The sequence below is a fragment of the Saccopteryx leptura genome, chromosome 4, assembly GCF_036850995.1.
Source record: "Saccopteryx leptura isolate mSacLep1 chromosome 4, mSacLep1_pri_phased_curated, whole genome shotgun sequence".
NCBI classification, from domain to species: domain Eukaryota; kingdom Metazoa; phylum Chordata; class Mammalia; order Chiroptera; family Emballonuridae; genus Saccopteryx; species Saccopteryx leptura.
This window is the reverse complement of record NC_089506.1, coordinates 11895539-11907849: the sequence shown is the minus strand read 5'-3', so window position 1 is coordinate 11907849 and position 12311 is coordinate 11895539.

Sequence of the window (12311 nt, the reverse complement as noted above, 5' to 3'; positions counted from 1 at the left end):
TTCCCCTCCCGCAGCCAAGGCTCCATTGGAGCAGGGATGGCCCAGGCGCTGGGGATGGCTCCTTGGCCTCTGCCCCAGGCGCTAGAGTGGCTCTGGTCGCGGCAGAGCGACGCCCCCTGGTGGGCAGAGCGTCGCCCCTGGTAGGCGTGCCGGGTGGATCCCGGTCGGGCGCATGCGGGAGTCTGTCTGACTGTCTCTCCCCGTTTCCAGCTTCAGAAAAATACAAAAAAAAAAAAAAAAATCCCCCCACACAAAAATAGCCCTTCTAAGAGGCTGTCAAAGTGCTTCCTTTGCCCACCCATAGCTTTTGACGCATCTTTCAAAACTGAGCTGGGATCCTGCTTGATCTAAAGTCCGCCCCCACCCCCGGGGCCATCCTCCGTTGGAGATGATCTTTTCCTTCTGAACTCCCTCCGCAGTTTCTGTCCGCAATAGTCTTTTTGGCAATAAATCATACACTGTTTGATGACATCTCTTGTGTCTAGAACCATTATTGAGAGATGATGAACTCTGCCAGAGCCTGTGTGTGTCCTGAGTACCTTTGTACCCACCTGCCCGCATCCCGCCCACGTGTTTGTAAACATATCGCACCCAGATGTATTCAACCCACACGTTTCATATTCTCATTTAAAACTTACAGACCTGATTGCACTTTAATTCAGTGAAGTGGCTGATCAGGAGCCAACATCCTGAATTATTTTTTTCTGTGTGGATTTCCTCATGAATGGATTGGGAAAAAAATGTTCAAATAGAATGTACAAGAAGGAAATCTTCCTATGAGCATCACGGTTAATGGGCACATTTATCTTTGAGAGAGAAGGGAGATTGCTATTTAAATGTCTTACTTTAACTTCCGTGTTTCAGCTAAAGCATTCTTATAGATGGTTTTGAATTAGGAATTTGGCAATAATGCACACTCTTGGCAGGACACGCAGAGATGTTTCCGTTTAAACCCATCTGATTAGAGGGTGTCTTGACCTTTGCAGGTCTGAAATCACTGTAGAATGCTTACTGTTGCAGGGGTTCTCTATTTTAACTTTTGTTAATGAAAATTGTTACATCTTCGGTATTGTTAAATATGCCAGTCAGTCCAGGTTTGAAGTGGGCATTTTGTTAGGGAGTTGTTTTTTTTGCACGGTGTGCACGGCATGCAGCCTTTTGTATGTATTCTCCTGCCTTTCCCCAGGAGTCCCAAATAAGCAGGCATCATAATCCACGCAGCTGCAACAGGCACCTGACTCTCGGTGACTTAAACAAATATAATAGTATAGATTTTTTTTCCATAAGAAGTACAGAGGTAAGCATTTGCTGAAGTAGGTTCAGCTGCTCAGTGATGTCAGCAATGATACAGGTTTTTACCTTTATTTTCACTTGGCTATCCGTAGCATTATATCTTTAGGCTTATTCTGTCGAGCTCTAGCTGTCCTTGTTAAATGTGAGAAGAGGGTGCTGGGAGGTGGGGTAGACGTGAGCCTTCTGCCTTCCTGCCTGTCCTCTTATCAGGAAGCTTCCAGCAAATATTCTTTTATGACTCATTGGCCACAGGTGGATCACACGGCCACCCTTAGCTGCAAGAGAGGCTGTCAGGGTGCTTGGCGTTTAAGTTCTGTATTGGCCGCTGCACAGGAAAAGGGGGTTAGTAACAACTGTTACTATAGTTGTGCACTCTGCATAACGATGTTTTGGTCGACGACGGACTGCATATACCACAGTGGTTTATCACACAGCTTAGGTGTGGCTGTACCACGTAGGTCTGTGTGAGTGCACTCGGTGATGTTCATGCAACGACGAAGTTGCCTGCTGATGCATTTCTCAGAACGAGTCCCTGTTGTTCAGTGGCGCACGACTGTAATGATATTGGCCACAGTATGCCCTTTGCTTAGGAAATCATGTAACAGTCTGATTTTGAAATTTCTACTCAGCTGCTTTTCACATCTTAGGTATTGAGTTGAAAAGATATTTGCATTAACTTTCAAAAGCTTTTGTAGAAAGTCCTAGTTTCTTGGGCAGAACTATGAAAGAGAAATACAGATACACACATACACACACATATCATTTCAAGGCAAATGACATCATGGCCTTTGGCCCCTAAATACTTTGTGTGTTTCCCAAGAATAGAGATATTTTCATATATAAAACCACAGTGTTTATTGACTTCAGTAAAATTAACAATACTTTACCATTCGTATTCCAATTTTGTTGGTTGACCCAATACTTTTTTGGTAGCATTTTCAGTACAGGGCCCAGCTAGCGTCTGGTTTTACATTTAGCCATCACGTCTCTCTGCCGTGGAACACTTCCACAGGGTCTCAGCTTCGGATAGGTCCTCCTGCTGCCTTCCGCGAAGTTTCCTTGGAAGCAGCCATTTTCAGACTTTTTGGTCTCAGGGTCCCTCTATATTCTTAAAAATTATTGTGGACCCCTAAAGTACTTTTGTGTCTGTGGGTTACCACTATTGATGTTTACCTCATTAGAAATATCAACAGAAAATTTAAAAATATTTTAATTCATTTAAAACAACAATTTTTCAACTGTTGTGCCACAAAAACTTTTAAAACATGCAATACCCAACTGTTAGTCAGGGGCACTGACCTCTTTTTCCCTTAGATTGTCAAATAAGAAAACAACATCAGTCAACATAACAATAGCCTCTGGTGTGAATACCCTATCTTGAACCGTAAATATATAGGTCATATACTAGAGTTGCATCTTATTGGTCACATTGCATAATAAGTTTGCATCTGATTGGTTAATTCTTGGTACCAGAAATCCGTATATACAAGTATACACACCTGATTTTTAAAAAAGTATCTTTGGAGCAGAAAGGGTAGGTAATTACTATTTTCATGGTGTTTTTTCTTTCTTTCTTTTTTTTAAATCAATCAAAATTATACCTATTTTTTTTGATGGATCAACAAAATATATATTTTTTGATGTGGTATAGAATTTTAGTAATTAGTAATTTTCGTTTGTGTCTTGAGATGAAAATGGTTGAAAAGTGCTGATTTAAAATAATAACTCCTTTATGTGCTAACATAAATAACATATTTTTATGAAAATAACTGTTTTCCAGAAAAGCAAAAAATATTTAGAGAAAGAGTAACGCTGTCTTACATTTTTTGCAACTCCTTTTAATATCTGGCTTCATAGAAAACCATTAGGTTCTCCTGTCTGTGAGTGCTTTCTATCTGTTGTGATGTTATTTTGGTTGAAGTATATGAGGATAATCCAACTACACACTGGTATTTAGTTTGAATAAAAAGGCGTGTTTTAATAGCCTTTTCAGAAAATTGTCAATATTCTCTTTTGATACCACACCACAAGTTGATGAGTTGTAGTTTCTTAAAGATCAGTTGCCACGTGAAATCTGAAACCATATTAATGACTATTTCCTGTTCTCTTACCTTCAGATCCATGGGTCTGTCTTGTACTTTGAATTGATGTTTTACTCATGCATGGTAGGATATCATTTGGAGAATAATGCTTCACTGAGATCTGTCATTCTTCCACATGTTGACACATTCCATTATACAATATCCAAATATCACTTTTGTCAACAGCACAACCAGTCTCATTAGAACATTCTTCTAAGCATTGAGAAGCTGTCAAGCTCAGTGTCGGATAACAAGTTTTCCCAAACTCTAACTTTATCTTGGAAGCTTGAGTTGATTATCCTGGAAGTGATAGGTTTACTTTGTTCTTTTTTTTTAAGGAAAAGATTGTCATAGACCCAGATCTGCGTAACTGTAGTGTGCCAGTCTTTCTCTCTAGTAAAAACGGGGTTCTGAAAAACGGGAAGCTGGTTCCGCTCGCGGCTGCTGCGACGGAGCACGCGCCTTTCCTGTGGCCGGAGTCCGACTTGGTGTGCAGACCAGTGCTGTCTGCAGACTTTTCCAGCTCCTCCCGGCGTGACCACGACGCAAGGGTAGAGACTTAGTACAAGTCACCCTTTTTCTGGTCTTCGTAAGGACACTCTTAAGTGAAACTGGCCTTTTTTCTTTTTCTTCCTTCCTTCCTCCCTTTCTTCCCCGAGAGTGTGGTGGTGACGAGTACTCACGGCCTCGATTCCTTTGCCAGCGCGGAACCCACCACCGCCTTTGTCACATCAGCACAAATGTCAACGCCGTGCCACGGGCAAACAGCACCTCGTTGGTATAATGAAAGCAGTTTCCACAGCGTGGATCCCTGAAAGAGCTTGCTTTGAGAACTGCTGCCTGAGACTAGCGGTTTTCAACCTTTTTCATCTTACGGCACACATAAACTAATTACTGTGGCTCACCAGAAAAATATATTTTTTGCCAATCTGACAAAAGAAATAGGTATACATTTGATTCATTCTGTCCAGATGGTTATTGTATTGGCTGTTGTCATTTTTTTTTTTTTTTTGACAACATAAGGGAAAAGAGGTCAGTGCCCCAGACTACATGATCAATGTATTGCATGTTTTGAAAATTCTTGGCTCTGGCCGGTTGGCTCAGTGGTAGAGTGTCGACCTGGCGTGCAGGGGTCCCGGGTTCGATTCCCGGCCAGGGCACACAGGAGAAGCGCCCATCTGCTTCTCCACCCCTCCCCCTCTCCTTCCTCTCTGTCTCTCTCTTCTCCTCCCGCAGCTGAGGCTCCATTGGAGCAAAGATGGCCCGGGTGCTGGGGATGGCTCCTTGGCCTCTGCCCCAGGCGCTGGAGTGGCTCTGGTCGCAACGGAGCGACGCCCCGGAGGGGCGGAGCGTCGCCCCCTGGTGGGCAGAGCGTGGCCCCCTGGTGGGCAGAGCGTGGCCCCTGGTGGGCCTGCCGGGTGGATCCCGGTCGGGCGCATGTGGGAGTGTGTCTGACTGTCTCTCCCCATTTCCAGCTTCAGAAAAATACAAAAAAAAAAAAAAATAATAAATAAAAAATTCTTGCGGCACACACCAGTTGAAAATCGCTGCCTTAGATGACAGTGTGACACTAGCATGACCAGCCCTTGAAACCACTGTCCCTTTGCTCCTGTTCTTGGCCTGGGTGACATTGCTTGAAGTTTTTGTTTGTTTGTTTGTTTTTGTAAGAGTTGATCATTTCCCTTTCACTTGTAATCCCGTGATAGTAGTGAGTGTGCACGCTGTGGTTAACAGCATTGCTCTAAGAGGAGAGGGAACAGAGGAAGGAGCTCTTGACACACAGCGAGCTCTCCTGGGGTGCTGCCCCTGAACACCTGGGAGAGTCTGATCCGGTTTTTGCAAATCAGAGGACCACTGACTCTCTTCTTCTTTAATGCCTCCCGTGTTGAGATGTCAGAAGGGGACAGTGAATTGAGTCAGTTCACATGGCCTGTTTCCAGAGGAGGAAAGTCCAGCCCTCGTCTACCTGCAAGCCAGGAGAGCTGCCGGAAAGGAGAGCTCCGAGTTGCAATGAAAACTCTGCCCCTATCCTGCGGCCTTCTTCTTTCCTGCCTCCCTTTCACGGAGTGGGGACAGTTGTTTTTCTTGCTAATTCCAGATGAGGCCGATCGGGCCATCTTCGTGGTAGAGTCAGAGCTTTTAATCATCCGTGGCAGCCCTAGAAGGGGCGAGAAGCAACAGAGCCATCAACACTTGAAAAACACATGTCGGCACTGATTAGCGCGGCTGGTGAGAGTGAGGACTAACGAGGCCGAGGTCACAGACTCGGCCTGGCGGCCCAGGTAGCCGGGCCACCCTCCAGACCGCCGCCCGACCGGTCAGCTGCCTCGCAGATGCTTGCTGCCTTCTGGAAGGGGGCCAGGGACGCGGGAGCCAGCAGTCAGCACCCGCTCCTTTTGTTTAAGACCAAACAAAATAAAAACAGGTTCTCTACTTTACCACCCATTGTGATCCCTCTCTAGGAATATCAGACTTAATTGTTTAAATTTGATTTGTTGGGCATGCAGTGGTGAATTTTTTAAACACTTAATGATTTTTTAGCATTTAAAAAAAATAATAAGCAACATTCAATATCTATTAAAGAGAGTTCAAATGGATCAGCTATTTAATTTCTTAATAAAATGAATCAGGAAAGTATTACTTAGAAGGAACTCCATACTGTGAGCGTGTTTCCGCGTGCCTTGTGACCTGGATTCTTTCCTGCTCGTAGAGGATTCAGAACTGGAGGGGAGAAGGGAACTGATTTGCCCTAATCAGAGAAGCTCGGGGCTGCGGAAGGGGTTTCTGGTTAGCCCACAAATATCACAGACTAAGGACAGACAACGAAGTGGGCGGTGTCCCCTCCCCTCCCTTTTCCACTAAACACCCCAGGCACGGTGCTGGCCCAGAGTGGGAGAAACGGTCTAAAGAAAGAGGCCGGACAGCCCTGGCCGGTTGGCTCAGCGGTAGAGCGTCGGCTTCCCGGCCAGGGCACACACACACAGGAGAAGCGCCCATCTGCTTCTCCACCTGTCCCCCTCTCCTTCCTCTCTGTCTCTCTCTTCCCCTCCCGCAGCCAAGGCTCCATTGGAGCAAAGATGGCCCGGGCGCTGGGGATGGCTCCTTGGCCTCTGCCCCAGGTGCTAAAGTGGCTCTGGTCGCGGCAGAGCGACGCCCCCTGGTGGGCAGAGCGTCGCCCCCTGGTGGGCAGAGCGTCGCCCCCTGGTGGGCGTGCCGGGTGGATCCCGGTCGGGCGCATGCGGGAGTCTGTCTGACTGTCTCTCCCCGTGTCCAGCTTCAGAAAAATACAAAAAAAAAAAAAGAGGCCGGACAAATGCACAGGTAAGTAAACCAGGCCCTTGCCGCCTGACGACGACAGATGAAACAGCTGCTCATATCTTTTAAAGGGCGGGGGGTGGGGGGAGGATACAGGGAGTCGGGTTCTGCAAGGAAGCTGATGAAATTCAGAGGAACGAGGTGCTGAGCAGCACCCTGACGTAGGTCTCCGGGGGCCCCCAAACGGCCGCTCCGTACCAAACAGCAGCAGCGCTGGATTGAACAGGAGCATGATGCCTGACCTGTGGGGGCGCAGTGGATAAAGTGTCAACCTGAAACGGGGAGGTCCCGGGTTCAAATCCCTGGGCTTGCCTGCTCAAGGCACGTACTAGAAGCAACTACTACTAGGAAATGGTTCCCGCTTCTCCCCTTTCTTCCTCTCTCTCTCTCCCTCTCTCTCCCAAAATAAAAAATCTAAAGAAAAAACAAAAAACGGAGCGTGGCAAGGCCGAATGAAGTGTGGGGCACAGGGCATTCATCGTGGAGGAGACTGCTTCTGCCACAGAGCCCTCAGGTTCAAGCTCTTGGGTTGCAGGTGGGAGGAGCAGAGGCAGAGAAGCGCATTGGGGGCAGGGCCTGAGCGCCGGCCCTGGGTTCGCAGCCGGGAGGCGGGAGGCGGGAGGCGGGAGGCGGACCCCGGACCCCGGGCCCCGGACCCTCCTGGAGGGGCAGCCTGCCGCCCTGGAAAGCCGGTGTAATTGAGTCAAGGACTAGCTCTTTCGGCCGCGGGTGGTGGCGCCCGTGAACTCGGCGCTGCAGACCACTGAGGAGCTTTGGCCCAGTTTGGGAGTCAGCTGCAGCCTGGGGCGCTGGCAGCCACCGCGCCTGCTGTCTGATATTTTGCCATCTTGCTTCAGTGCAATCACTCGGCTGGACTGGGATGATGTTTCAATTTAGACTCCGGCTCAGTCAGGACTCGTAAGAGCCTCATTGTTTGGGAGTGGGCGTCCTGCCTGTTAGCGTGCTCTCCTCCTGCCTGTCCTCTCTTGGACACGACCGTGACACTGCTCACCCGCCAAGTGAGTTGTTAGCGTCCCTGGGCTGCTGTTGGCAGGTTTCCACTCCCAGGAGCGGCGGCAGGTTCTCAGGGGGAGTTCCGAGGCTCTTGAAATGCAAGCCTGGCGCCTGGACGCGCGGAGCCCCGGCGATCTGGGCGAATCTACGTCGGCCCAGTTGTGCTGGAGAATCTCAGGGGTCCTGGTCATCGGGTCTCGGGGTCTCACTTTGTAGACAAGCAGGTGCAGGGGAAGGACTTATCCAGGCTTCCGCAGCGTCGGAGGTAGAACCGGGGTGGGAACACAGGCTTTCCAACCTGCAGGCCTGGGCTAAGTCACCGGGGGCAAAGGGCGGGTCAGGACGCTGGGTCGGGAGGGCAGGCAGAGGACAACTTTCCCCCACGGCAGGATTTCCAGCCTTCCTTCTACCCTCTATTTTTGATGATGGGGCCTTGCCGGCCTGTTTCGTTTCTTCCCAGGTCAAGGCTGCAGCGCTTGCTGTTTCTCCTTCCTGGGTGGGCTGTTCCCCCCGCCCCCCCAGCTCCTCCCATCACTGCTGTCAGCTCAAGCCTTACTCCTCAGAGAAACCTTCCCCAGCTACCTGCCCTCCCGGGACACCCACCCCAGCTTCTAGTAGATCACCCCATTTCTTTCATTCTGTTGGTATGTTGTGTTTGCTTTTTGTTTTCTGCTCTCTCCCCAAGACAGAGTCTCTCTCATTCCCTGTTGACTCCCTCCTGCCTACAACAGCGCCCAGCCGGGGGAAGGGTTCTGATTAAAAAGGACGAAGTGGCTACTCAAACAAGGAGATGAACTTGATGTGTGGAAGTCTTGGTCAGAAAAGTTCTCTGCAATAGTCAGACTCCCTTCCCAATTTTTAGGGGCCGAGGTGAAATGTCACTGATCGCAGGGTGGTGTAAGATTCTGCCCGTTGTTCACAATGAGCCTCCTAGACAAGGTATTTGTGACCCCATCCATGGTGGCAGCTTAGTGTCTGTCGGCAGGGGTCACCTGTGCAGCTCCCAGGAGCCCCATCCTAGGAGCTTCTCTGGGAACAATGCTCCTACATTTGTGCCATGAGTGGCCCTCAGAGGCTTTCTTATCTTAGAGGAAGATGGTGGTCAGGCCAGTTGTAGCAGAAGCACATTGTGAAGGTCTACTGGACTCAGATCCTCTCCTGGGTTGGGACAGGTGCTTGGGGGACAGGTCAGCCACAGCATTGGAGACGGAGTCAGCCCCAGAGTCAGAATCAGGTATTGAGGGTGAGCTCACGGTCTCACAGGGACTGGGGCTAGTGATGATGGAAGGGAGGGGGCGTGTTGGGCAAATGAGTTTGTAAAATTTGTATTTTTTGAGTTTGCTCACTTTTACTATTAAAAAATGGCGCTGGGCAGCCCATGTGTGTGCTTGCCCTCAGAGTGGAGCAGTTGATTGCAAATTGCAGATTGCATTTCTGCTTGGGAGGGGCCATTGTTTTGCTAATGTTTGCTGGAGGAGGGGTCTTTGTGGGCCCAGCCAGTTTTGCAGGGAGAGCGGACAGAATGCAGAGTGCTGAAGGAGAAGCCATGTTTTGCAGAGAGAGAGAAGGTGTGCAGATGGGGAACCAGAGTTGAGTGGCTTTGCGAGCTCCTCTGAGACTGGTGGGACCTTTGATTCTAGGAGGAACAGGAAAAGATTCTCCTGGTTGTGGAACTGGAGAATGCATCAGGGCTTTGGGAGCCCTGAGTGAAAGGGAAGTGTTTTCCCAGCCTGTTTGTTTGCTCATTGGCTGGTGCGAGACTTTAAAAAAAGGAATGGCCCATCATTTTTTGGCTCCACTGTTTTTTTACCATCTGCCTGAATCCAATGGGAACCTGCATGTGCATGGCCACAACAGCAGTGGCCCCTGGCCATATAGGCGCCACTAGTTTTCCAAGAGACAGTGAGCAAGGGAGGGGACAACCCAGAGTGAGGTGACTGGAGGCTCAGAGGAGCGCGTGAGGCACCCCAGGAGTGGGAGATGTACGTGGGCAGCGGGGAAAGGGACAAGGTCTGTCAGCAGGTAACAGGGCCCAGCCACCAGAGCAGGTCCTGGAGGGGGGGGGCTGCCAGCGTGGGGGGCTGGGTCATCAGGCAGGTGACCTCACTGCCGGAATGGGGAACAGGCAGGGTCGAAATCCAGCCACCGGAGCTAGTTAGGGGCCCAGAGCTCTTCAACCACCCTCGAAAGGGACAGTCCTAAGAGAGCAGGGGGCGACCTGACAGTGTGTCCTGTGACTTCTGCTCAGGAGAGGGAAGCCAGGAGGGCTGGACTCGGGCCCTGGCCCCACAGAGGCCCAGGGAGAGCTGACTGGTCACAGCTGAGAACTGTACGGAGAAAAAAAATCTGATCATCTGATAGATTAAATACAATCGCTGTTCACGTAATGAACATTTATTTTCATCGCATCCTTTTGGAATGGTGTGTCGGAAGAATGCATACCTCTCTCATGCTTTTTTTTTTTTGGCAATTCATTTTTTTCCCCCACCATGACACAAAAGAAAGGATTTGCAATTCAGCTGTGGCCCCGATCTCCTGGTGTGAGGCCTGTCAGAGAGAAACCTGGGCAGGAAAGCCAGAGTTCACACCAGCCTGCAAACACCCCTCCCTCCTGTCGGAGTTAAGCAAGGACACGGAAGGCCAAACATTCATGAGACTTTCAGTAGAACATCTCATGAAAACTGGTTCAAAGTGTGACTTTAAATATGGCGGTTGCAAGGGGCCAGAGGGGAGGGATGGATGGATAGGTAGAGAGCGGGGACTTTTAGGGCAGTGGGACTCTTTCATGTGACATTTCTTAAAAGCCATAGAGTGTACGCAGCAAGAATGAAAGCCGTGGGCTTTAGTTCTTAAAGCCCGTACATTTATCAACATCGGACCATCAGTTGTCACAAATGTGCCACAGTCATACAAGATGTTAATAACAGGTGAATTTGTGTATGTATGTGTATGTGCTGGGGGGGACAGAACTGAGGGAATAATACGGATTTTTTCTGCCCTTAACTGTCAATTTTTCTGAAATCTAAAACCGCTCTGAAAAACATTAAAGTCTATTAATTTTTTTTTTAATCTGAAGAAAAAAGTGCCATGGGGCCACCGTTAACCATCCGAGGAGCCACTCAGAAAAGCGCGACGGGGTCGGAGGGAAAGACCACATGCACTCCGTTTTCTCGGCTACTTTTTATCGCCGGAGACGACACACTGTTGGATGGACTTGGCTCAGTGGGAAACCCCTCACGGTTCTGCTCCATGGCAACAGTCATGAGTCCTGAGTGTCCCCAGAAGGACAGGCGTGCGGATTGCTGAGCCAAGGGGCACAGATCACCAAAATGAGTATCGGGATCACCTGCACACTCGACGATCTTTTGTCTGTTGGGGTCACTTTACCCCTGGGTGTGAAATAGAGAAAGACGAGACCAGCCTAACTTTCCGGGAAGTTTAAAAGAGAATCTATGAGTGGAAGGCATTGGAAGAGGGAAGGGTAGTGCTAGCTGAAATCCAGAAGGAAGGCTGCAGCGTGGAATGAGCTACTGTGGTGAGTGGTTTTTAGGCGGAGGAAGTCGTGGAGCAAAGGTAGTTGTTCTGGGAGGCCTGAAACAGGCAACTATCAGAGACCTGTCACGGGACAGGAGCCTCGGGAAGAAAGGAGGCAAGGACAGCGCCGATCTGGAGGCAGTGAACTTGGTGCCGAGGGCAGGAAAGTGTAGGAGAAAAAAGCGTGCTCAGCCTTTTCAGGGGGAGCTGAGGGGGTTGTGGGGAGACGGGCAGATCTGAGTGCTGCTGTGAGACGCGCGTCCTTCGGAAAACAGCCGCCCCCACCCGTGCGCACTAGTCACAGCAGCGAAGTGGAAGCAACCCACGTGTCCACTGACAAATGAATGGATCAACAAAAATGTGTTATAGAGATACAGTGGCATATTATTCAGTCATGAAAAGGAAGAAAATCCTGACGTATACAATAACATGGATAAACCATGAACACATTATGCTAAGAGAGGCAGGCCAGTCACAAAAGAACAACTTCTGTGTGATGGCACGTATACAAGGTGTCTCAAGTACATAAAATGCATAGAGACAGAAAGCAGACCAGTGGTTCTCCAGACCTGGGGATTGGGGTGGGGAAATGGGGCATCGTTTAATGGATATAGCTTCAGTTTTACCAGATGAAAAAGCTCTGGAGATTGATTGCACACCAAAGTGAATAAACTTAACACCACCGAACTGCACACTTAGAAACGGTGAAGGTGGTAAATTTTATGCCATGTGTTCTTACCACAATAAAAACAAACAAACAAACAAACAAACAACCCCCCCCCCCCCCCCAGAAATCCAGATATTGTCTTTTGCTCCTGAGTGGTCACTAGGGGCCATGCAGAGGGTGAATTTTCTCTTTGGTTTGGGTGAAGTTGTGAACTGCTCCACCTGACGTCACCAAGTCAGAGGCACACACACAGCGTCCTGATTCGTGGCTCTGTTCCTCCTCGCGCCACTTCTCTGCCCGGGCACCTGGGACTAGCCTGGGAGCACCTTTCCTGTCCCACCAGCTCGCCTCCGACCCTGCAGGGGAATGCCAGCTGTGACCACCTCCTGGGCTTTCCTCCCACGTCT